Here is a 23161-nt window from a genome sequence, read left to right as displayed (position 1 = left end):
CATTTCCCCTTCTAGAACCTTGTTAAAAACCCTGTACATACCAATAAAACTGAAAATGATTTCTTACATATTAAGACGATAGCTAATGTCTCTTAGCTAGGCAGGGCAACTAGATGGGGACAAGAACAATTTCTTTACATATTGATTGCAATTAATAAATGGTATTAACTCCCTTCTCCACTCTTGCCACTCAGTGCTGCACCCACAGGGCAGGAATTTCGGGGGTGGTAAATGAGTGTGGGCAGAAACAAGCCCATGTGGGGAACCTAAGCACAAGAGTCCCAAGTGTTTTGTCTTTTCCTGGTAGGCGGTTGGGATTGGTGTCACATGGAGCTGGGGGGGTGCAAAACGCGGCTGTTCCCATGTGCTGACCTGATGGTCGAGCAGGTGGCCACACTGGTGAGGAGAGCCTCAAAGTGGGAGCAACTCGGGGAGGAGGAGGACTCCAAAAAGAGTGAGGAAGTGATGGCCTGGGATGGCAAGGAATAGCCACGGAGTGATGTGGGAAAGAGAAGCTCAGGGAGGGAGCAGTGGGATGCAGGGAGCTCTGCCTTGGGGTGAACCAAGAGGCAATCGAGAGCACAGGGACGAGGACGGGGCTGGCCTCGTGGTGGGTGTCTGCTATGGAGTGCCTGACAAGGGGCAGCCTCTGCAAGGCCTGGGGAGCGCAGAGCTGTGGAGAGGACAACTCGTCCTGCGCCCCAGGAACCTGCTGAGGAGTGGGGAGAGGAGGAAACAACGCGGTGCCTGGTGTCCCCATGGCGACTCCCAGGGCTTTGTGATGGGGGTGGCATCGTGCCCACAGGCCACTGTGATGGGGCAGTCCCTAAGGTGACCGTGTCCCTGCTAGGATCTTCACTCTGAGGATTGCGGTGCAACCAGCAGGGAGCAACTCCCCTTGGTGCCCGTGCAAGAGGTCCTCAGAGAGGTTCCTAGAGATGGAGAAGGAGCAGCAGGGAAATTCCTGCTCCTCATCCACGAAAAGGAATTCCAGTGCACAAGACTGCACGAGTGAGGTGAGTGGTGAGGCTGGAGGGAGAGGTGGGAGGCAGGGCCAGGACCCACATGGAGAGCACGAGGATGGCGAGGAAGGAGCCCTGGGTCACGATAGTGGGGCAGGAGCTCCTCCAGTGAGGGGACTTGTATTCCTGGGCGTGGGAAAAGCAGTCTGACCTACACCCTCCCACTGTACTCAGTGCCAGTGAGGACGCACCTTGAATACTGTATTCAGATTTGGGCATGGGAAAAACGTTGAGGTGCTGGAATATTTCCAAAGGGCAACAAAGTTGGTGAAGGGTCTGGAGCACAGACCTTATGAGGAGCGGCTGAGGGAGCTGGGGTTATTTAGTATGGAGAAGAGAGGCTCAGGGGTGACCTTATTGCTCTCTACAACTACCTGAAAGGAGGGTGCAGTGAGGGGAGGCTGATCTCTAACATACTGATAGGAAAAGAAGAAATGGCTTCAGGTTGCACCAGGAGAGGAACTGGTTAGATATTAGGAAAACTTTCCACATGGGAAGAATTGTAAAGCATTGGAAGAGGCTGCCCAGGGAAGTGGTGGAGTCACTGTTCCTGGCAGTGTTCAAGAAACGTGTAGATGAGGCATGTAGGGATATGTATAGCAGGCGTGGTGCTGAAGGGCTTACAGTTGGCCTTGATGGTTTTGAAAATCTTTCCCAAACATAATGATTCCATGATCTGGATGCCCCAAGGCCCACATGAACCCCATGAGCTCTGTGCTGAGGGCAGAGAGCAGGTATGGGCCAAGCTCAGCCGGATTTTGCTCAGCCAAGAGGTTCCCTTCGACACGACGCTGGGGTTTCCTGTGCTTAGGAGCTGCTCGTACCAACACAAGTGTCCCCATCACAGGCCTCCTTCTCCCCACAGGTGGGCCAGCAGGAGCTGCCCGCAGCAGTGCAGCGCATACAGACCCCAGCTTCGTCCCACCGAAGGGACTGGCTGTCGCCGCTGCCCAGCCCTCAGGGCTCACGCTGCTCCCAACATGGCATCGCACAGGTACAGAGCTGAGCAGCGGTGACAGCCAAGCATCCATCTGGGAAGCATGGAGGGAGGGAAAAGGAAAAGTAACCTGGCCTGTGTGGTGGGCTTCGATTGCAGGCGGTGGAGGACAAGGCCAGTGATGTCTTCTGCACAGTGCAAGATCTGCATCCCTCCACCGGCCCTGTAAGGAAGAGTTCTTTAGGACCCAGCAGGACACGTCTTGGCAGGGTTCCTGGAAAAGCGGGGACATCAGACGTGCCCAGCTTCCCACCTCTCCCAGCCAAGGCAGCTTGGCAGACACAGGGAGGCTTGGAGGACTCTGCAGTGAAACCAGCAGGATCTGCAAGTCACACCAAGCTGCCTGCTCTGGAAACGTCCTGCAGGTCTTCACCCAAAGGCAGGGTCTTTGCCCTGGACAAGGAAGAGGTGGCCAGGAAAGTCCTGGACAGAATGAACATGGCTTTGGAGATGGTGGCTGCAAATTCCAGCAAAGCTGCTGCCAGGGAATGCTTCCCACCTGTTCCTGGTGCTGGGGTGGCTCTGGACTCAGGGAAGAAAAGGGAAGAGCAGAAGCTCAAGCCATCGCGTCTTGCCCTGCCTCCACTTCAAAGACCCCAGCAAGAAACTAGTGCTCTCATCCAGGTAAATCAAGAGCATGTGCAGTTCCTGCCTCAATCCAGGCCTGAGTCTTCAACACCATCAGTGGGAGAAGGCAGGATATTTCAAGGGGATGATGAGAGGATGAGTCTATCCCTGAAAAGCCAGCAGCTCTTGGGAAGCTCCTCCTTTTTCCTGAGAGCACAGAGCATTCCTCCTGAAGGGCAAGTGCCTGCAATGAAGAATCCTCAAGAAGCAGCGGCCTCTTCTGCCCCGGATGATCCCGAGCAGGGTGCGATGGCAGCTGAAGGTGTTTCGGAGGAGGCTGGACTCAGCAGCTCCTCCATTGCAGTGCTGCCACCCAGCTCTGCACAAGACGTCACTGCCGGGTGCTGCAGTGAAATGGCCCCACTGGAATCCCCATCGCCCTCCTCGCCTGAGCCTGTCAGCCTCGTTCAGAGCGTTGATGGAGAAATTGGCACAGAACTGAGATCTGAGAGCCAGGGGCCTGTCCCACATGGCCCCACACCTCCTGCTGTGGGTCTGGAGGACGCAGGCGTGGGGCTGGGGTCTGCCCCCTTGAGCCATCCTGATGATGCGAGCCCTGGAGCCAGCCAGCAGCCAGCACAGCCTGATGCCTTGGCACACACCGTCGATCAAGGCACACAGGCAAGCTCGTGGCTGCTCCAGACCATGGAGTGTGACCAAGGAAGAGCCCCTGCAGCTGAGGAAGGGCCTTATCCCTGCGCTCATGGGGAAGAAAGGGAGGTCAGCAGGGCTGGGACACCAGCTTCCCCAGGCAAGGATGGTGGGACAGGGACACCACGACAAGCACCAGCAGGGCAGGACCCGAAACAACAGCCTGGGGGCATCACCTGCCACGTGCAAGGAAGGCCGCTGCGTGTGCACGAAGACAACACCGCACGGTACCTGGGGGTGCTCAGCGTCAAGACGGAGGCGCTGGAGGAGCTCGACAGGAGCTGCCTGGCCCGCACGGGGCAGAGCTTGGCACGGATCCGGGAAGTCACTTTCCTGAGGAAGGAGCAGAGCCTGCAGGAGAGCCAGGGCGAGGAAGAGGAGGGCCATGGGGAGCGTTTCTCCCTGTCAGCATCAGGATCCCTCAATGTGAGACCCAAGGAGGTGAGTGCAAGGGAGGGCTGGGCCAGGTGGGAGCCCTCCTGGCGCTGGGGCCGGCCCCGGTGCCACGCTGTGACAGACGGGTTGTCCCAGCACTGGCAGAAAATCCCCCAAGAGACCTTTCCTTTTGGGAAAAGAAACTCCCTTCAAAAATTCTGCCTCTCTTCTCCTAGCTCCTTACCAGAAACTCCTTCCACAACCTGTGGAAACCAGAGATCACGCAAGTGGAGCTCCTCAAGGATGCCAAGGGCAAGTGGGAGGTGCTGGAGCGCCTCTATGCTCATGCCCCCCAGCAGAACATTGAAACATGGAGGAGAGACCTGGAGGAAATAGCAGAGCAGAGTGATGATGAGGAGGATGGTGATGAAGAGCTTCTGCCAGAGGAGGAGTTGGAGGAAAGTAGCTCCTTGGCCTGGATAAGACCCAGCCTCCGCAGCCTGTTTGCGGAAAGGGAGATGGACCTGGAGAAAGTGCCCTGCTTGCGCGACATCAAACAAGGAGAGGCTACCAGTGAGGGACCTGGTGAGGTGGAGAGCCCCTCTGTTGAGCCAGCAATGCCCAGAGGAGCTGAGGAATCTCTGCTGCAGGAAGCAACAGCAGCAGCTTCTCTCCAGGCTGCAGGCCCTGCTCCCCAGGTAAGCATGGAGCATGTCACCTGTCCCCACGACCCAAGGGAGCTCCTATGTGAGCTGTGTGGGGGGAGGTGCAGAGGGCATGCCCAGAGCTGCCCCATCCCAAGGGATCCCCCTGTCCACGGTGCCCCACTGTCACCCCCAGCCATTTGCCCTGTGCGGTCTGCCATGGGGAGATGATGGGTCCTCTCCATTTCCAAGTGCCAAAGGTGCAGGGCTGACATCCCCTCCACCCCTGCACCACGTTCAGCCCTGGGGCCTGGATGCCCATGAGGAGGGAAGGGGCAGCCCCAGCAGCAGCCCCCTCCGCACACAGTGCACGAACCCCCTTGTGCCACACACGCCCCCATCTGCCTCTGTTCCCCTGTGCATCACGGCCCCTGCCCAGCCCTGCTGCTGTGGCCCCGCAACGAGCCGTGTCCCATTGCCGTGCCAGCCGCAGGTCCCTTCCCGTGGGACGCACAGCCCCGGGAAGCCTCCCCCAGCCCCGAACCCTTTGACCCTGTGTAACCAGGGGCACCGGTACCCTGATCAGCAGCAGCTGATGGCCGACGGGTGCGTGTTCTTGCTCTGTCCATGCAGGAGGCCTCGGAGCCCCAAGAGGAGAAGTCATCGTCCTCCTGCAGCCCCACGGCAGACACTGAGCCAGGTACGTACCCGAGTGGAGAGCCCTGCTGGGGACGGCGGGTCTCTCTGGGACAGCGAGCGGCACCGGGGCCGGCAGCAGGAAATGCTCGGGGGCTGCTGTGCTGAGGCCACAGCCCCTTGGGAAGCCCTCGGCGGCAGGGACAGGCAGGTGCAGCCCTGCGCCCGTGCAGCCCATTGCCCACAGCTCTGCTTCCCACCGCAGGCACCGCTGCCCTCCCGGACATCGCGTCTCCCCGGCGATGGCGCTCGCGGCTCAGGACGGCGCTTCGGGCTCTGAGCAGAGCGTTCTGCTGCCGCTGCATCGCGGGGCAGCGAGAGGAGCGGCGCAGGTGAAAGAGCCCGGCAGGATCCCTGGAGCGGGGCTGGTGCAGAGCGATGGACACTGTGTCCTGGGGGCTACAGAGAGGCTGCTGTGTCATGCCCCATAGCAGCCATGTGCCCACACAAGCCCTAGGTGGCAACAGCCATTGTCAACTCCAAATAAACCCCTCAGAAGGTTTTTCTCCCCTTGTCAGTTGTTGTCAGAAAATCTCCATGAAAAGACTAGTGGGGCTGTGGGGCCCTAAGGCCATGGGTGACTCCTGACTCCGCACTGGCCTTGGTGGCTGGGGTGGGAAGCAGATCTAGCCAAACAGGGCTGCTCACGACTGGCACGGCTGGCACGTGTCCAGGCTTTTGAATGGTTCTCAGAGTGACCCCTGGGCTCTTGCAAGAGCAGGAGATGTTTTCAGGTGTGCATTAGCTCCGGTCTGTGGTGTTTCACTGCGAGTGCATGAATCACTCTCCAGTCCTCCTTCCCTGCGCCTCCTGGGTCCCCCCTGCTTCTCCAGGGACTGCCGAGCCCTCCTTTCCCCAGGCATGCCTGCATTTGCTGCGTGGTCTTTGGGGGACTCTACCATGGGCTGCCCCATGTTTGGTGAGACTGCACTCACTGCCACCCCTAGGCATCCCTGGGGTTCCCCTGAGCTATCCTGGAGCCTCAGGTTCCCTTTCACAAGGATGGGCATCTGTCATCAGCACTGTCACCTGTGCGACAGCCCCAGGCATTCAATTCAGAGACCATTCTGCACCTCCCATGGCAGTGCTCCCAGGGACATGAACCCCGAATGCAGCCCTTGGTCCCTGAAAGACCACGCTGGGACTCTGACCTCCTCCCCTGGAGCCCACAGAGCGCACAGGTAGAGCAGAGGCCCTTTCATGCTGCAATCCCTTGGATGTGTTGGTGTACTGTTGACCCCAGCTTCAGAAGAAAAACACAAACTTAATGTTTTTCTGGAGGCTAAGTCTGGCGTAAGGCTGCCCATTGCCTTGTCCTGCTTTACTTAGGAAACACATGGAAACACAACCCCACCACCACTCTGTCCCTTCAAAAGTCCAAAGGTGTCTGTGTGTGTCCAGCCGCCACCCTCTCTCCATCCCTGTGGATTACGAGCTTAGACAGGAAGCTCCTATGCAGAGAGACATAAAATTTAGTCAAGGGGAAACCTCCTGTGAACTTGCGGAGCACAGAGGAGGGAACTGAACCCCGCTGCATCCCAGGAGCTTCTCCATGGGCATTTGGTGCATGGATTAACTCCCCGTGAAGAGCCCGTGGAGCAGGAGGAAACGAACCAACTTCCTGCTCCTGGGCAGGTGTCCTGTCCTCTTCCGTGGCGGGAGCAGAGGCTTCTGCAGGGGGACATTTCCAGCCCACAGAGGATCGTCCCCTGCTGGCACCAGCCGCAGCGCTGGGCTCCAATGTTACCGATGTTATCGAATATTCATTAATCCGCAGCCAATCAGGTGGCGGCGGCGGGGCCCGGGGGCGGGCCAGGTACTGCTGCTGGCAGGTGGGCGGGGCAGCGGCAGAAGCAGCCAATGAGCGCGTGGCGGGAGGCTGGGGGCGTGGCGGCGCGTGCCATGGGCGGGGCCAGCGCGTGACGCGGCCGTTGGGCAGCGGCGGCTGCAGGCGGCGGCGGCCCCGGGGCCGCAGCGAGGCGCGCGGCGGGCGGCGGCGGCTGCGGGCGGCGCGAGTCCCGCACGACCGATCCCTGCGCGATCCCCGTGCGGCCAGAGGCGCTCGGGAGCGCGGGAGGCGGCGGCTGGAGGCGGCCCGAGGCGCGAGGGGCCGGCCGGGGCCCCGCGGCCTCGCAGCCGGAGGCTGGGGCCGTTGCTGGCTGTTGTGGGCAGCGGCCGTTGGGCTGTGCGGGAGCGCGTGGCAGGTGGCAGAGGAGCGCGCGGCCCCGGCGGGCCGGTCCGGCAGGCGGCGGCCCCGCAGCTGCAGCCGCCCGGCCCAGCCCGGCCTGGCGCGGCCCCCCGGGAGCGGCGGCGCCTGGTGCCAGGGAGCTGCGCGCGGCCGCCATGGGGAAGCGGAGCTCGGCCGGCTGCGTGCTGAGGTGAGCGGCCCCGCGGGTGCCGGCCCCGCTGGGCCCCGCTGGGTGCTGCCGTCCCCCGTGGCACCCCCAGAGCCGCCCCCTTGGGGCCGGGTACCCCCCTGCTTTGAGTGCCAGACACCCCGGGTGTCTCTTCCCCCCAGTGCCGCTTCCTGTAGGGGCCGTGTCCCCCCCGCGCTTGAGTGCAGGGTCCCACCAGTCCCCATCTACCCCCACCCCTGGTCCCCGTCACTGTCCACCCTGCCCTGGGCTGCAGGGACCTGCCACTATTGTCCTCCCAGCGTCCCCTCCCCATGTGACACGGCCCCACAAACACACTCGCCTGTCTGCAGACATGGAGAGATGCCTGCGCACAAGTGCGTGTGTGTAAGCGAGCACGGGGACGCGCGTGTGCTCGGGTGTGCACGTGCTCGGAAGTGCCCGCGCCCGTGTGTGCGTGTGCGCTGCGCCCGCTCCTGCCAACTCGTGGCAGGGGCCCGCATGGCCCCGGGGCTGCGCGTGAGCCCGGCCATCCGTGCGCGCGGTGCGTGCGAGCTGGCGAGTGTGTGCGCTGCACACGGGAGATGCACCCCAGGCGTGCGAGTCTTCACGGCCACCCGTGCCTCCTGTGACACGTGTGTGCTCGTCAGCACACTCGCGTCCTGCGTGTGCAGGACACGTGTTCTCATGCATATGGTCACGTCACCCGTGTGTGAGACACGTGGGTGCCTGTGATCACCCTCACGTCACCCGTGTGTGAGACACGCTGGTGCTCGTGCACATGCCCATGACACCTGCTTGCAGCACACACATGTGCTCGTGCGCGCCCTGCCCGGGGTCCCCATCTCTCCTGCTGGGATTATGGGAATGGGCCCAGGCTTCGGGGCCCCGCTCTGTCCGTTGACTGCCCCCCCATCCTCCCCAGGTTCTTCAGAGCCTTCCTGAAGAGGCTGCGGATTGTGCGCAGAGTGGTCAAGAACCCCGACGCCACCACTGCCGAACCCCAGGTGAGACCCAAGGGGGTCCTGTTGGTGGGAGAGCCGGGACCGAAGGGTTCCTACCCCCGGGGGGAACACCAGGGTATCTGGGGGGCTCAAAGAGGTCTGTGGGGAAGGTGCCGAAGGGGCCCCTGGCACTTGAGGTCTGGGGGGTCCCATCGCTGTCGCAGGGCAGAGCTGGTGGGAGGGGGTACCAATGGGATGGATCATCGGGGCTTTTGGTGAGGGTCCCAGAGCACTGCGGGGTCCAAAGGGCACAAGGGTCCTGTCCCAGGGTGCAGGCAGGGGTTGGGAAATGGTTCCAGGGGCTTCCCAAGATGCCCTATGGTGCAAGAGGGGGATTCCGAGGGGCCTGGAGGGGCCCAGGGGTGCCCCAGGCTGCAGGCAGGAGGGTCCCAAGGGGATTCCAAGGGTGCAACGTGGGTGTCACAAGGAGTTGGGGGGATGGTGTCCCGTGGGTGCCCCAGGGTACCACATGGGGGTTTAAATGGGCCTGGGGAGATCCCAGGGTGCAACAAGGGTGTCCCAAGTGGTCTGGGGTGGGAGTGGGGGGTTCAGTGGTTCCCTATGGTGCAACGGGGGGGTCCCAAAGGGTCCAAAGGGACCACGGGTCCTCCAGGGTGCACACAGGGGGTCCCAACAGGTCTTGAGGGGCACAGTGGTACCCCCGAGCATGGGCAGGATGGACCCAAGGGGTCTGGGAGCCCCAAGGATGCCCCAGAGTGCAACAGGGGAGCCGCAAAGGGTCTGGTGGGGCCCATGGGTGCCTCAGGGTGTAGGCTGGGGTGTCCCAAGGGGTCAGCAGTGTCCCGTGGGTACCCCAGTTTACGATATAGGGATTCCAAGGGATCTGGGGATCCCGTGAGTGTCCCAGGGTCCAACATGGGGGTTCCAAGGGGCCTGGCGTTGCCATGGTGCAACATGGGGATCCCAATGGGTAATGGTGGCCTGGGATGCAGGCAGGGGGATCTCAGTGTGTCTGGGAGGTTCCAAGGGTGCCCAGGGTGCTAGAGTGGGTCCCAGTGGGTGTGTGTGGGGCAGGGGGGCAGGTCAAGGGTGCCCAGGATGCAGGCAGGGGGTTACGAGGCATCTCTAGCAGGCGGAGGGTTCCAAAGGTGCCCTGTGATGCAAGAGGGGAATCCCAAGGGGTTTGTTGGGGTCCCATGAGTGCCGCAAGGTTCAGGCAGGGGGTTCTGATGGGTCTCTGGGCGTTCCATGGGTGCCCCAGGGTGCAGCAGGGGAGTCCCAAAGGGTCTGGGTGAGCAAGGGAGTCCCAGGGTATCTGGTGGGGGGTCCCAATGGGTCTGGAGGGCAACAAGGGTGTCTCAGGGTGCAGGCCTGGGAGTGACAAGAGGACTGCAGGGGGGCAAAGGTGCCTTGTGCTGTAACAGGGGGTCCCAAAGGATCTGGTGGAGTCCCCTATGTGCTCCAGGGTGCAGGCAGTAGGTTGCAAGGGACTGGGGATCCCCAGAGTGTCCTGTGGTGCCACAGGGGGTCTGAAAGGGCCTGGGGGTCCCATGGAGCTCCAGGGGCAGGTGGGAGTACCAAGAAGTCTGGGCAAGACCAAGGGTTCCCCAAGGTGCAACGGGGGGATCCCAGTGGGTCTGTGGGGTTCCCAGGCTGCCCCAGGGTGCAGGCAGGTCCCAAGGCATCTGGGGCTCCAGTGGTTGCCCTGGGGTGCAGACATGGGTCTGGAGGGGATCCCATAAGTGCCCTGTGGTGCAGCTGGGGGTTCCAGTGGGTCTGGAGAGCTGCCAGGGGCTCCTGGGGCAGGAGGGAAACTCGATGGAGTGGCTGGGGCTCCAGGGGGAAGGGGGCCCTGCCCCCCTGCACTGCTGGGTGCCTCCTGGTGACACCGAGCCCGGCACAGGGCTCCCCGCGGGTGCTGCGCTCCAAGGAGCTGGAGGGGGCCGTGGGGCCCAGCGCCCCCCTCACGCCGGAGCTGCAGCTGCAGACGGGGCCCGCGGCCCCGCGAGCCCCCGCACAGGTGCCCCCGCGCGCGGCGCCCCTCGCCCTGCGGCCCCCGGCACCCAGTGCCCCTGGGGCGCTGCCACCGGGACCTGCCACCCTGGGGGTCCCAGCACGAGGAGCCCTTGCTATGGGGCCACCTGCACCACGAGCCCTCCCTGCTGGGTCCCAACCAGCTGGACCCGTCACCTTCGGGCCCTCAACACCAGGGCCCCCCACTCAGGGACACGTCCCACCTGGGCACCTCAACCTCGGGCTCCCAACCCCAGGCCCCTTCATCCCCAAAACATCTGACCATGTGTGTATCGTTATAGAACCCCCACCCACAAGACCCCCCACCCCAGGCCAATGTCCCAGTGACCATTCACCCGTGGGAACAAGTCCCCAGGATCCCTCAGCCGCCTGCTCTAAACATCAGGCTGCTTCAGGCCCACGGCTAGGCCCAGGGGACCCTTCATCCATGGGACGGCCCCCTCAGGACCACTTCATACATGGACCCCCATTCCCAGGAGCCCATCGAACCCCACCTATGCAACACATCACCCGTGGGCCCTGGTACCCGGCACCCTTCATTTCTGGACCCCCACCTCCCGGCCCCTTTCCCCATGGTCCCCCAACTGTGAAACCCTTCACCCATGGGCCCTGCTTCCCTGGGTCCTCCTTCCGTAGTGCCCCCGGCCCTGGACCCTTCACCCATGGGCCCCTGCCCCCAGTAACCATCCCCCGTGGGCCCCAGATCCCAGACCCCACAGCCGGTGTTCCCCAACCTGCAGGACCCAATTCTCACGGGTGCAAAATTCCTGCACCCATCAGCAAGGGTCCCCCCCCATCAGCACCCTTACCCCGTGGGCCCCCACCTCCCAAATACTTCCCCTGTGGTCCCTGTTTTCCTGAACCCTTCACCCGTGGGCCCCCACCTCCCGGCCCCTTCCCGCAACAACCCCCACCACCAGAAAACATTCCCCATGGGACCTGGTCCCCTGCACCCTTCTCCTATAGGGCCCCATCACCCGGCTCTTTCCCCCATGGGTTCCCACCTCTACATCCCTTTATCCATCCACCCCCACATATGGAAACCAACACCCGTGGTCCCTGGTTCCCTGACCCCTTCATTCATAGACCCCCAACTCTCGAACACGTCGTCCCTGGACCCTTCTTCCCGGCACCCGTCCTCAGAAGGGTCCCCTCCCCTGAACCCTTCACCCGAAGGCCCCAACCTGCAGGATGCTTTACCCGAAGACCCTGTTCCCCTCGACCCTTCATTCGTGCACCCCCACCTCCCAGCCCCTTTCCCCATGGGCTCCCAACTGTCAAACCCGTCTCCCGTGGGTCCTGCTTCCCTGGGTCCTCCTTCCGTAGTGCCCCCTGACCTGGACCCTTCACCCATGGGCCCCCACCCCCAGTAACGATCCCCCGTGGACCCCAGATCCCAGACCCCACAACTTGTATTCCCCAACCTGCAGGACCCAATTCTCACGGGCGCAAAACTCCCGTACCCATCAGTAAGGGTCCCCCCCCATCAGCCCCCTTACCCCGTGGGCCCCCACCTCCCAAATACTTCCCCTGTGGGCCCCGTTTCCCTGAACCCATGACCCGTGGTCCCTGGTTCCCTGACCCCTTCATTCGTAGACCCCCAACTCTCGAACACGTCGTCCCTGGACCCTTCTTCCCTGCACCCGTCCTCGGAAGGGTCCCCTCCCCTGAACCCTTCACCCGTGGGCCTCCACCTCCCGGCCCCTTCCCCCATCAACCCCCACCTCCTGAGCCCTTTCCCCATGGGCCCCGATCCCCTGCACGCTTCTCCCATAGGGCCCCATCACCTGGACCCTTCCCCCATGGGCTCCCACCTCCACGTCCCTTTATCCATCGACCCCCACCTATGGAGCCCGTCACCCCTGGGTCCCGGTTCCCTGAACCCTTCATTCGTAGAAACCCGCCTCCTGAAGCCTTCACCCCTGGGCCCCGGTTCCCAGAACCCTTCATTCGTAGAAACCCGCCTCCTGAAGCCTTCACCTCTGGATCTCGATTCCCTGAACCCTTCATTTGTAGACCCCCGCCTCCTGAAGCCTTCACCCCTGGGCCCGGTTTCCCTGAGCCCTTCCAAGGGGCCCAAACCTCTGGACCCTTCCCCCATGGGCCCCAACCTCGTGGATACAGCACACGAAGACCTCAGGCCCCTCCACCTTTTATTCATAGGGCCCCAGGCCCTGAACACTTCATCCATGGGCCCCCATCCCCTGGGTCCTTCATCCGTAGGTCCCCCTACCCTGGGCCCTTCACTCATGGACCTTCACATCCCGAACACTTTGCCCATGGACCCCACTTCCCTAGACCCTTTACCCGTGGACCCCGCTTCCCTAGACCCTTTACCCATGGACCGCGCTTCCCTGGACCCTTTATCCGTGGGCCCTGCTTCCCTGGACCATTTATTCCTGGGCCCCGCTTCCCTAGACCCTTTACCCATGGGCCCTGTTTCCCTGGACCCTTTATCCGCGGGCCCCGCTTCCCTGGACCCTTCCCCCATGGGCCCCAACCTCGCGGCCCCTTCCCCCATGGGCCCCCACCTCCCGAGCACTTTCCCCGTGGGTCCCGGCTCCCCGGACCTTTCTTCCATAGGGCCCCGACCCCCTGAACACTTCAGCCAGGGGGTCCCCATCTGCTCAGTTCCTCCCCTCCCGGAGCCACCACCCATGGGCTCCCACCTGCAGAACGGTTCCCCTGGGCGTCCTTGTCCTCAGTGCCCATCCCCTGTGGTCCCCCCCTAGCACAGTTGATCCATAGGCCCTAAGAGCCTTCCCCCTTGTGCCCCCACCCCCAGGACCGTTGACCCTTGGGTTCCCTTTCCCCAGCCTGATCCTCCCCCCAGCAGCCGCAGGGCCCTGTTGCCAGGACCCCCCACCCCCAGGACACTTCCCTCCCAGCCCCCGTCCAGGACCCCTCCCCCTTGAGCTGCCCCCAGCCCCCTTCACCCACAGACTCCGGTGCCCAGGACCCTTCCCCGCGTGGCCCTCACCCCAGCACCCTTCACCCGCACAGCTCCTGCCCCCAGCGCCCCTCGCTCCCCGCAACAGCCCCCGATCCCTCCTGCCACAGGCGCCCGGGACCCTCCAGCCGCCCTTCCCCTGGCCCCTTCACCCACAGCAGCCTCCCCCGTGCAGCCTGGATGTCCAGAGCTGGTGCCCGAGCCCCTGCAGCCTTCAGGGCAGGGGTGCCCACATTGTCCCTGCGGGGCCATGTGTCCCGAGTGCCCTGCACCCCTGGGTGCCCACGTGCCGGCGGGTGCCTGCCGGCTGCCCCAGAGCATGCGCCCCTCGGGTGCCCTCAGGCTGGTGCCCCGGTGCCTGGGGTGCGTGTGGGTGCCGGGACACCTGGGTGCGTGGGGGTGCCTGTCCCCAGTGTGCCTGCAGGCCAGTACCTGCAAACCTGGGCCCTTGGGTTCAGGCGGGTGCCCGGACGCCTGGGCCCTTGGGTGCATGTGGGCGCCTGCTGGGGGGCACCCCGATGCCAGGGTCCTCAGGTGCCTGCGGGTGTCCAGAGTGAGCAGCGAGCTCGCAGACACCCAGGTCCATGGTGCATGCGGGAGGCCGGAGGCGAGCGTGGAGCTCCTGGGTGCCCAGCGCCCAAGGTTTGCAGGTGCTCGCGCAGAACGTGGCAGTGCCCCACACCGAGATTTGGTTGAAGTGTCAAGCGGCGCATGGACCACAAGGACAAGAGCAGGATGCCAGGTGAGGCGCCCGAGGCACCCACGGGTGCCCGGAATCCCTGCTGACACCGCTGGAGTCAGAGGGGAAGAGCAAGGAATGGGGATGGCCAAGGGCACGGGGCAGCTCCCCCAGCAGGGGCAGCACCCGCCGAAAAGGGGCACGGGAGCATCCCCAGGGTGGGCAGCCCAGCCAGGTGCTCACCCATGGGTGCCCCAAGACCACTCTGCTGACATGGACAACTGTTCAGAGGAGGAGAGCATCTGCTTGGAGCAGGAGGGCAGCGACGATGCTCTGCACGGCAGGTGGGTGCTTGACGGGTGTCCCACTGCTTGCACGGCACCCACAGGTGCCCCCGATGGTGCCATCCTGTCACACTGTCCCCCAGGACCTTTTCTACAAGAAAGAGGAGCTGCAGAAAGTGAAGAAGAGGAGGAGGACGCTCCCAGGCTCTGCTTGGACCCAGGTGAGCAGGTGCCTCTCCAGGGTGGAGGTGACAGGGTGCCCGGAGGGTCCTGCTGCAGCCTTGGGTGTTGTGGGTGCCGCAGGAGGAGCTGGGGGCAGTACCCAGGATGCTCCCCCACGTGCCAGGGTGCCAGGTCCTAGAGTTGTGCCCAGGATGTCCCCAGCGGTGCTGGGTCCCCAGGGTGCCCCTGCCTCTGCCCTGACCTACCTGCTCTCCGCAACAGCAGCCCAACATCAAACAGAAATTGTTAGCCTTGCTGAGACACTTCAAAGTGTTGGGTGAGGTAGGGTGTCCCCCCAGGCACCCATGGGTGTCCCTGGGCCCCTAGGCTCCCTGTGGAAAATGGGGCTCTGCAGATGGTCGCAAACACCCCCCAGCTCCCTCTACTTCCAATACTGAGGTGTCCCCAACCTCTCCCAGACACCCCTGGTATTGGGGTGAATTCACCTCCCTTCACCCCCACAGTATTTAGTTCCCCCCAACCTTTCCCAGACCCTGCCCAGGATTGGGGTGCCCCAAGCTACATTTTCAGCCAATATTGGGGTGTCCCATTTCCTCCCCAGGATTGCAGTGCCCCCAAATCCCTTCACCCCCAATACTGAGGTGCCCCAATCCCTTCACATCTAATATTGGGTGCCCTAGGACCCCCCAGCACCTTTTAATATGGATATTGGGATGCTCATCTCCCCCCCAATATGAGGTTCCCCTTTATCCAACATTCTGGGGTACCCCAGACTCCCCTCACTATTGAGGTGCCTCCCATCTGCCTCCCCCCAGTACTGGGGTGCCCCAGGATCTTCTAAGTGCTGGGCTGCCCTCTAATGCCTTCCTCCCATATTGGGGTAGCTCAGACTCCCCCAGTATCGGGGTTCCCCCAGCTCCCTTTAACCCAGGGTGAGACCCTCCCATAATGGAGTTCCCCAGGTTCCATCTCCTGATATGGGAGGGAATTGCCCCACTTCCCACTCAGGTTTGGGTTGCTCCCAAATCCCTTCATCCACAATTTTGGGCTACCCTGGGCCACCTCTGTAATGGGATGCCACCAGAAACCTTCATCCCTAATATTAGGAGTCCCCAGAGACCCCCATATTGTTGCCAGACCCCCCCCAGTCCTGGTGGTTCCCTCAACTCTTTTCACCCCTGTCCTGGGTTACCGCAGAGCCCTCCAGTTTTGAGGGTGCCCCCCAGTTCCCTTTCCCCTCAGTTGTGGGGTGCCACAGACCCCCCCAGCATTGGTGATCCCCCCCACTCTGTACACCCCTAGTGTTAGGGTGTCCCCAACTTCTGCCAGGCTCCTCCTAATATGGATCTGCCCCCTGCTCCATTTACACTGGATATTGGGGTGTCCCAGAGCCCTCCCCAGTATTGGGGGTGCCCCAGACTCCCTTCAGCCCAGGTATTGTTGGGCCCCAGCTACTTGCACGGCCAATACTGAGGTGCCCCTGACATCTCCCAGACCCCTCCCTGTAGTGCAGGTGCCCACAGCTCCCTTCACCCAAAATACTGGGGTGCCCCAGATCCCCCCAACATTGGGGTGCCCAAAGCACCCCTGGCTGCCAGTATTGGGGTTCCTGGAATCCCCCAGTATTGGGGATGCTCCCAGCTGCCTTCACTCAAAAGTTGGGGTGCCCTGACCCTTTTGCCAAGTATGTGGGTGCCCCAAATTCCCCCTCCCCCCACATATTGGAGTCGCTCCTAGTTTTTTGAGACCCTACCCAATATTTCTCCCTCAAAACAAACAAACAAACAATATTGGGGTACCCTAGAGAATTTCACCCATAATATTGGGGTTTTCTGGACTCACCACCCCAGGTTTGGGTGCCCCCAGCTCCCTTTTCTCCCCAAATGGGGATGCGTAATTTCCCCCCATATTGGGGTGCCCCAACTGACTGCCCTAACCCCCCCAATGACCTTTCCCTGCACAGGCTGCAGGAGGAGGACCTGGACCATAAAAAGCTCATGGATTCTGGAGGAATCCCCGAAAAGTTGAAGACCCAAGTGAAAAGCAGCCAAGAGGAGCTGACATCAGCCAGGTAAGGGGCAAGCTGGGGTGGAGGGTGCCAGGCAACCAAGGCTGGGGTTTGGGGTAGAGGGGGGATATGGGTTGAGTTGGGGTCCTTGGCTCCTGAGGTGTGGGGACATTGGGGTTGCAGGAGGAATTTGGGGCCCCGAAAGTGGGATTTGGGGTCCCCGAGTGGATGAGGGATTTTGGAGTGCAGGAGAAAGGGGGGAAACTGGGTTCCCAAGAGGGCTTGGGGGTCCCTGTCGAGGAAGCAAGAAGGGATCTGTGGGGTTGGGGGGATTTTGCATCTCAGGACAGGGGTCATCTCAGGCCCCTGCGTATCCTGAGTGGTGCCCTCGTTGCCCCAGAGCTGCCAGCGCAGGACAGAGGTGCTCCAGGCGGTGGAGGTGGTGGTGGTGGGTGCACAGGGGGGCACAGCCCCCTGTTGCCTTGTTTCCTGCGGCGGCTGCTGCTGGGCACCCGCCGTGCCGAGTGGCCGGGCTGTCTGCGCTGCCTCCTCGTGCTGCAGGTGCGTCACCTTGGTCGGGGACAGTGCAGGGACGCGGGGGGACACAAGGCATTGGGGGCCATGGGATATTGGGTGGACACATGGGGCATGAGGGACACATGGGAGATTGGGCACAGATGGCATCAGGGACACAGGGGGCATGTGGGATTAGGGATACAGAGGACAGGGGAGGGAAACATAGAGAACCGAGGACATGGGTGGCATGAAGAACGCAGGACATTAGGAACAAAGCAGGACCTTGAGGGGCCAAGGGCATAGAAGGCACACAAGACTTTGGGGACACATGGGGCATTGGAGAAACATGGGGAATCAGAGGGGTTACAGGAGATCAGGGAACACGCAGGGCATTGAGTGCAAAGAAGTCTTTGGGGAGACAGGGGGCACTGCAGTCACATGGAGTACCAGAGCACACCACTGAAGGGTCACAGAGGACATCAGGGGGCATATGGAGCACTGAGTGGACATATGATGCGTAAGGGACACAGGATATTAAGGACACATAGGACATTGAGGGGCCTGCCAGAGGAAGGGGACACCCCAGGGATGCAGGATGTCACAGCAGGGATAGGGGGCATTGGGGCAGTGATAAGACAGGGACAGGCAGAGTTTCCCCCGTCCCTTCTGTGGGCACTATGGTGGTCCGTGGGGTGGTGACACCGGTGTGGGCACAGTGTGGGGACACCCTGGGGGCCACCAGCACTGGCTTCCCGGTTGTCCTCGTCCCCCTGGGTGCCCCCACGGTTGCTGAGCATGTTGGGGCCCCCACAGGGCTCCCGCCAGGTGCTCCCTGAGCAGCTCAAGCCGCTCTGGGTGTGAGACAGCCCTTCCCGAGAGCATCGTTGTGGTAGAGACGGCCGAGCGGCAGGGCCAGGTGAGCGTCGGGGCACCCCCGGGTCCTGCTGGGAGCGGGGGGACACGGGGACCCTACCGGGCACGTGCTGACCCCTCTGCACAACCACCCCTGTCTGTCCCCAGCTTGTTGGGGACCTGCTGCAGGAGCAGAAGAAGCCACTGGTGGCTGCTGTCAAGCTGCAGGCCGAGCTCTCGGACGTCCTCACCCGCATCCAGCACCAGTGAGTGTCACTGCTGGGTCCCCAGGATTACTCCAGTCACCCTCAGTAGTTTCCATGTCTCCTCTGTGCCAGGCCTGGGGTGCCCATGTTGCCCATGTCCCCTTCATGTCATCGTTGGGGTGCTCGTGGTCCCCAGGTCCCCCCTGTGCCATGTTTTGGGTGCCCATGGTCCCCATGACCCCATTGGGTGACTCCACCCACCCCAACATGCCCCAGTGCTCCATGGGATCCCCACTGGGTCCCCCCCAACCTGGTACCCCCCCGCACACAGTGGGAGCCACTTTGGGTGCCCACTCCCAACCCAACATGAGAACCGCTGGGTTCCCCCGTGACCCTGCTCTGGGCCCAAAGGGGACCCCAAGCATCCCCTGCGTGTCCTGAGTGGTGCCCTCGTTGCCCCAGAGCTGCCAGCGCAGGACAGAGGTGCTCCAGGCGGTGGAGGTGGTGGTGGTGGGTGCACAGGGGGGCACAGCCCCCTGTTGCCTTGTTTCCTGCGGCGGCTGCTGCTGGGCACCCGCCGTGCCGAGTGGCCGGGCTGTCTGCGCTGCCTCCTCGTGCTGCAGGTGCGTCACCTTGGTCAGGGACAGTGCAGGGACGTGGGGGGACACAAGGCATTGGGGGCCACGGGGTATTGGGTGGACACCTGGGGCATGAGGGACACATGGGAGATTGGGCACAGATGGTATCAGGGACACAGGGGGCATGTGGGATTAGGGATACAGAGGGCAGGGGAGGGAAACATAGAGAACCGAGGACATGCGTGGCATGAAGAACGCAAGACATTAGGAACACAGCAGGACCTTGAGGGGACAGGGGCATAGAATTCACATAAGACTTTGGGTGTGGGAATATATAGGATAAAAGGTTCATGAAGGGAACCTGTTGAAGATTGCAAAACTAGGACTGAGGAACTGCTGGTGAAGCAGAGGAGATCCAGGATTGGTCACTGGGATGCTGACGCTCCAGGATTGGTGGGTTAAGATGTGTGAAGGTTATATGAATACCCAATCCTGGTTGGGTTTTTATACCAACCCTTCAGCCTTTGGCTGAAGACCATTGGCCCATCAATTACTCTACAGTGCTTATAACCTACTTTCCAAAGGAACTTCATAGCATACAACAGTTTTCCTCTGTCTGCATTCGTGACACATCTGAGGATCCTCACCTCCCTCAGCATCACAAACCTCAGCTTCTTCTGACGATGATTCTATAAAATGAAATAAAATGGCAGAAAGTGATATTTCACCTGTTTATAACTCCAGAAAGCAGTTTCAAGTGTCTTTTCTCAATGCATAGTACAAGGGAAACACACACAGTAGCTTTTTTCAGGACACAAAGTGACAAGAGGGTAAGAGTACCATGTTGGGTTTATGACTTTTCTTTCAAGGAAAAGTCTGAGGGTGACAGAGCACTGGAACAGGCTGCCCAGAGAGGTTGTGGAGTCTCCTTCTCTGGAGATCTTCAAAACCCGCTTGGACGCAGTCCTGTGCCACGTGCTCTAGGTGTCCCTGCGTATGCAGGGGGGGTTGGACTAGATGATCTCTAGAGGTCCCTTCCAACCCTAAGCATTCTATGATTCTATGATTCTATGATATGTACATATATCTTTTTATACTTCTCAGTGGAGATCTTTAAATTAAAATCAGTAAGTTTGGATATGGAAATAACAAAACTTAAAGGTTAAGTTTTTGATAAAACAGTGCAATGAAAGAAAAAAAGTCATTATAAACTAAACTACAAGTAGAAACAGATTTATAAAAAGTAGACCTTCTGAAGTGACCCTTTAGCAGCCCATTTGTAATGGGGCATTGACAGAAATGGCAATGAGCAAGTGAAGTGGCAAAGAAATGCAATGTGCACAGGTTACATGCATGCAATAAATGCAGCAAAATGCACTTGCAGAAGAAATTCAAATCAAAGCTGAGTGTGTGTGTGTGTATATAAATATATTCAAGAAATTGTACCTCATTTATATGCAATCATTTAGCCCTGGAGAGTACCTGTGCACATAACCTACTTTCCAAAGGAGCTTGGTAGCATATGACAGTTTTCCTCTGCCTGAGGCCGTAACGCTTCCGAGGATCCTCACCTTCCTCAGCATCACGAACATCAGCTGCTTCTGACGATGATGATGATTCTGTAACTACAGCAGGAGGATACACTTCAGAGGAGCTCTCATGCACATCTCCCTTCCTGAAAATTCTTGCTGTGCTGCACAAAACCAGGAAAACTGCCCCACTATTGCTGTAGCAAGAGCACTGTTTCCCATGCTGAATAATACTGCCCGTTTACTTGACTTCCCACCTGTCTGTGGCATCTGTTGCCTTTTATTTGTGTTTGGTTGTGAGCATGTTGTGAATGTGTTCCTTTATTTTTCTGAGCATCTGTCCTGAGCTCAGCCCAGCCCAGCCCAGCCCTGACATCCATCCCTCTGGCTTGTAACCCCGATGGCAATAGAGAATTATGCACATATGGAAATTATCCAGTAGTTAGCTCACTTCTGTGAGCAGTAAAGATAACTTAAAGCCAGAATTAACCTATCTCCTGAGTTGCATAAGCTTTTTCAGCAGCTTCATTCTTCTTGGAAGCGTACATCAAGTTTCCCTGCTTAAAAGAACCAAGAAAATCAGTCACAAATATGCAGAGCACCTGACATGCACGTACCTTGTGCCTGTATAGAAACTTTATCAAGGCACTGCATATACACAAAAGATCCATTTTTTCTGCTCTACTTGAAAAAAAAGGAATTTGGACCTAAGCGGGAAGCTATGAAGGCAACTTTCTAGCCTGCTCACAAAAGGAAGTGTTCAGCATCCCAAACGAAGAATTCCAGTTACCAGCAAAAGGAGGCAATAAGGATTGCTGTGTGCTTCAACAGCACCTCCTCCAGGGGCACAAGACTACTTAAGATGACGTGCAATGCAGGCACAGCAACAAATACACAGAAAGCAGCCAGCAGGAAATGTGGTTTAGAAATTAGAAGGCTTCAAAACCCTAAAAAGGTAACTCTGGAAGTGCCTTTTAATCAGTGAATATTCTAAAATGGGCTTTAAGTCGACTTAAGAAAATGCTTACATGCTACATTTGCCTTTCACAGCTGACTAAACTACACGATACAGGACATTCTTTGTAAAGTGAGGAGATTTTAAGAAAAAAATACAGGTCATGAGGAATCAAAGTTTGAGTCACATCACACTGACAAACACACGGAGGCATTCTACAGTGCATTTTATAGGCTAAAACTTAACTGAGCTTTCCAAACTTCCCCCCCCCCATCCCCCCATGATCAGAAACTTAACTTAGGAACGAAGGCTGAAAGGACAGACAGCTTGGTTGTGCCTATGTGATGAGAGGCATCGGGCAGTCTGTTTGCCTCTTTAATCCCCAGTCACAATTTTCGGTAAGTTTTGAAGTGAATACCCAAGTCCTAGTAAGTCTGTAAACAGTTTGTCCATTCAAAAATTGCTAAAAAGCAATTCAGGAAGCATGGTGTAGGATGTATATGGTGGCATTTCAGTGCAGCTTCACATTTTCTAAAGATGAAATTTCCACCACCCTTGGAGAATACTTGTGGGAATACTTGTGTTATGAATGAGTTCTTATTCCACTGCTATAAAATTCATCTTACTAGTGTTTATTTACATAGGAAGGTTCTTATAATACATTCACTTTTAATATCCTTCCCTTTCAGTTTTTGCATTGTAACAAAATTTACTCAGCTCTGTAATTTTGTTCCAAGTGAAACCACTGAAAATCAGTGAAACCTGCCAAACTCCACGTTTCATTTAACAATCTATTCTCACAACAGCTTCAGCTGACTTCGGCCAGTGAATCCGAACTTTGGGGGCTAAGTGCAATAGAAGGGCAAGGGTTGACCAAGTGCGACCCTCATCTAGAAGCCAGCCTCAACGGAGATCCTGGAGATCCTTTGGGGTTGCTGTTACTCACCTTCTTCCGCTTCCTCATTGCTTTTGTCCTCATCTGCTGTCAGGTCTGGGACTGCGTCCACAAAGAAAGAGGATGGGGAGAGAAGGGAGAAAAGAAGCTCTGCATTAGTTTGTCAAGAGTAGTTTATCACTGCAAATGCGCAAGGGTGCAGATAAGATCTCAGCAATCAACAGAAAGAGAGATCCCAAGACAGGTCGGAAAAGAGTGGGATTTTTATAAGAGCGGGTGACCTTCTCTGGAAAAGTCACTCTGCTTCTAGAGTGCTGACATTAAAGTTAATGTAATCACGGTTCCTTTGTAGAGTTTTAGCTGCAGATGTAGCATAGCACTGTTCACTGTATATGCTATTACACTTCCTTTTTAAAGGTTTATTTGACCAGACATAGGAAACATAGGAACCATATTTCCCTGGAAAAGTTAAATTCCATGTCTAATGAAAAGGATGGAAGCACATCTGAGGACGATGACACATCTGAAGGCAGTGGAATCATTTCTCCAGCTGATATTGAACTGTCTTCATTGAACTAGTGTCTTGAAGAAGGTTCCTAAGAAAAGAAGGAAATTCAAATTCTACCCGGAACTGCGGAGACCCGGGGTCTGAGTCCTCCAAAGCTGAGTGTCCAAGGCCAGCTCTCAGGGACCCAGAGTGCATGTCTGTTTGATCTCGAGGTATATACACATATACACACATAGACACATTGTCTGGATGCATGAAACCCTGCTTGGCTTCAAACAGAGCCAGGGAAAAACCTTCAGCACCTCCATAGGGCCACCAGGTTCCACCACTAGTGACAAACTTCCAAACAAGGAGCAACATTTAAAGGAGGGGTTTATTTATCAACACACAGCCAACCTAAGCAACTAAAAACCCTCTAGTTCTGCTGTATGAACCGCGCAAGCTGGTGATTACCAAGGTTTTGCCCTTAGGTTGTTAAAGAAGAGAAGAAGAAGAAAAAAAAAAACTTTAACCATTTTGTGCTATGCAAATGGGTGACATAATTAAGTACAAAGTAAACAATTTCTAAGCACTGCTAGAACTAACTAACAATTTATGTTTGATAGGTCTAGTACCCATGGGTAGTCTTCATATACTCCTGGACTCCCACAGAC

This window comes from Tinamus guttatus, unplaced genomic scaffold (genome assembly GCF_059628265.1).
Source record: "Tinamus guttatus ecotype Peru unplaced genomic scaffold, ASM5962826v1 Tinamus_guttatus_pri_ptg000072l, whole genome shotgun sequence".
In the NCBI taxonomy this organism is placed as follows: domain Eukaryota; kingdom Metazoa; phylum Chordata; class Aves; order Tinamiformes; family Tinamidae; genus Tinamus; species Tinamus guttatus.
This window is presented reverse-complemented; position numbering follows the sequence as displayed.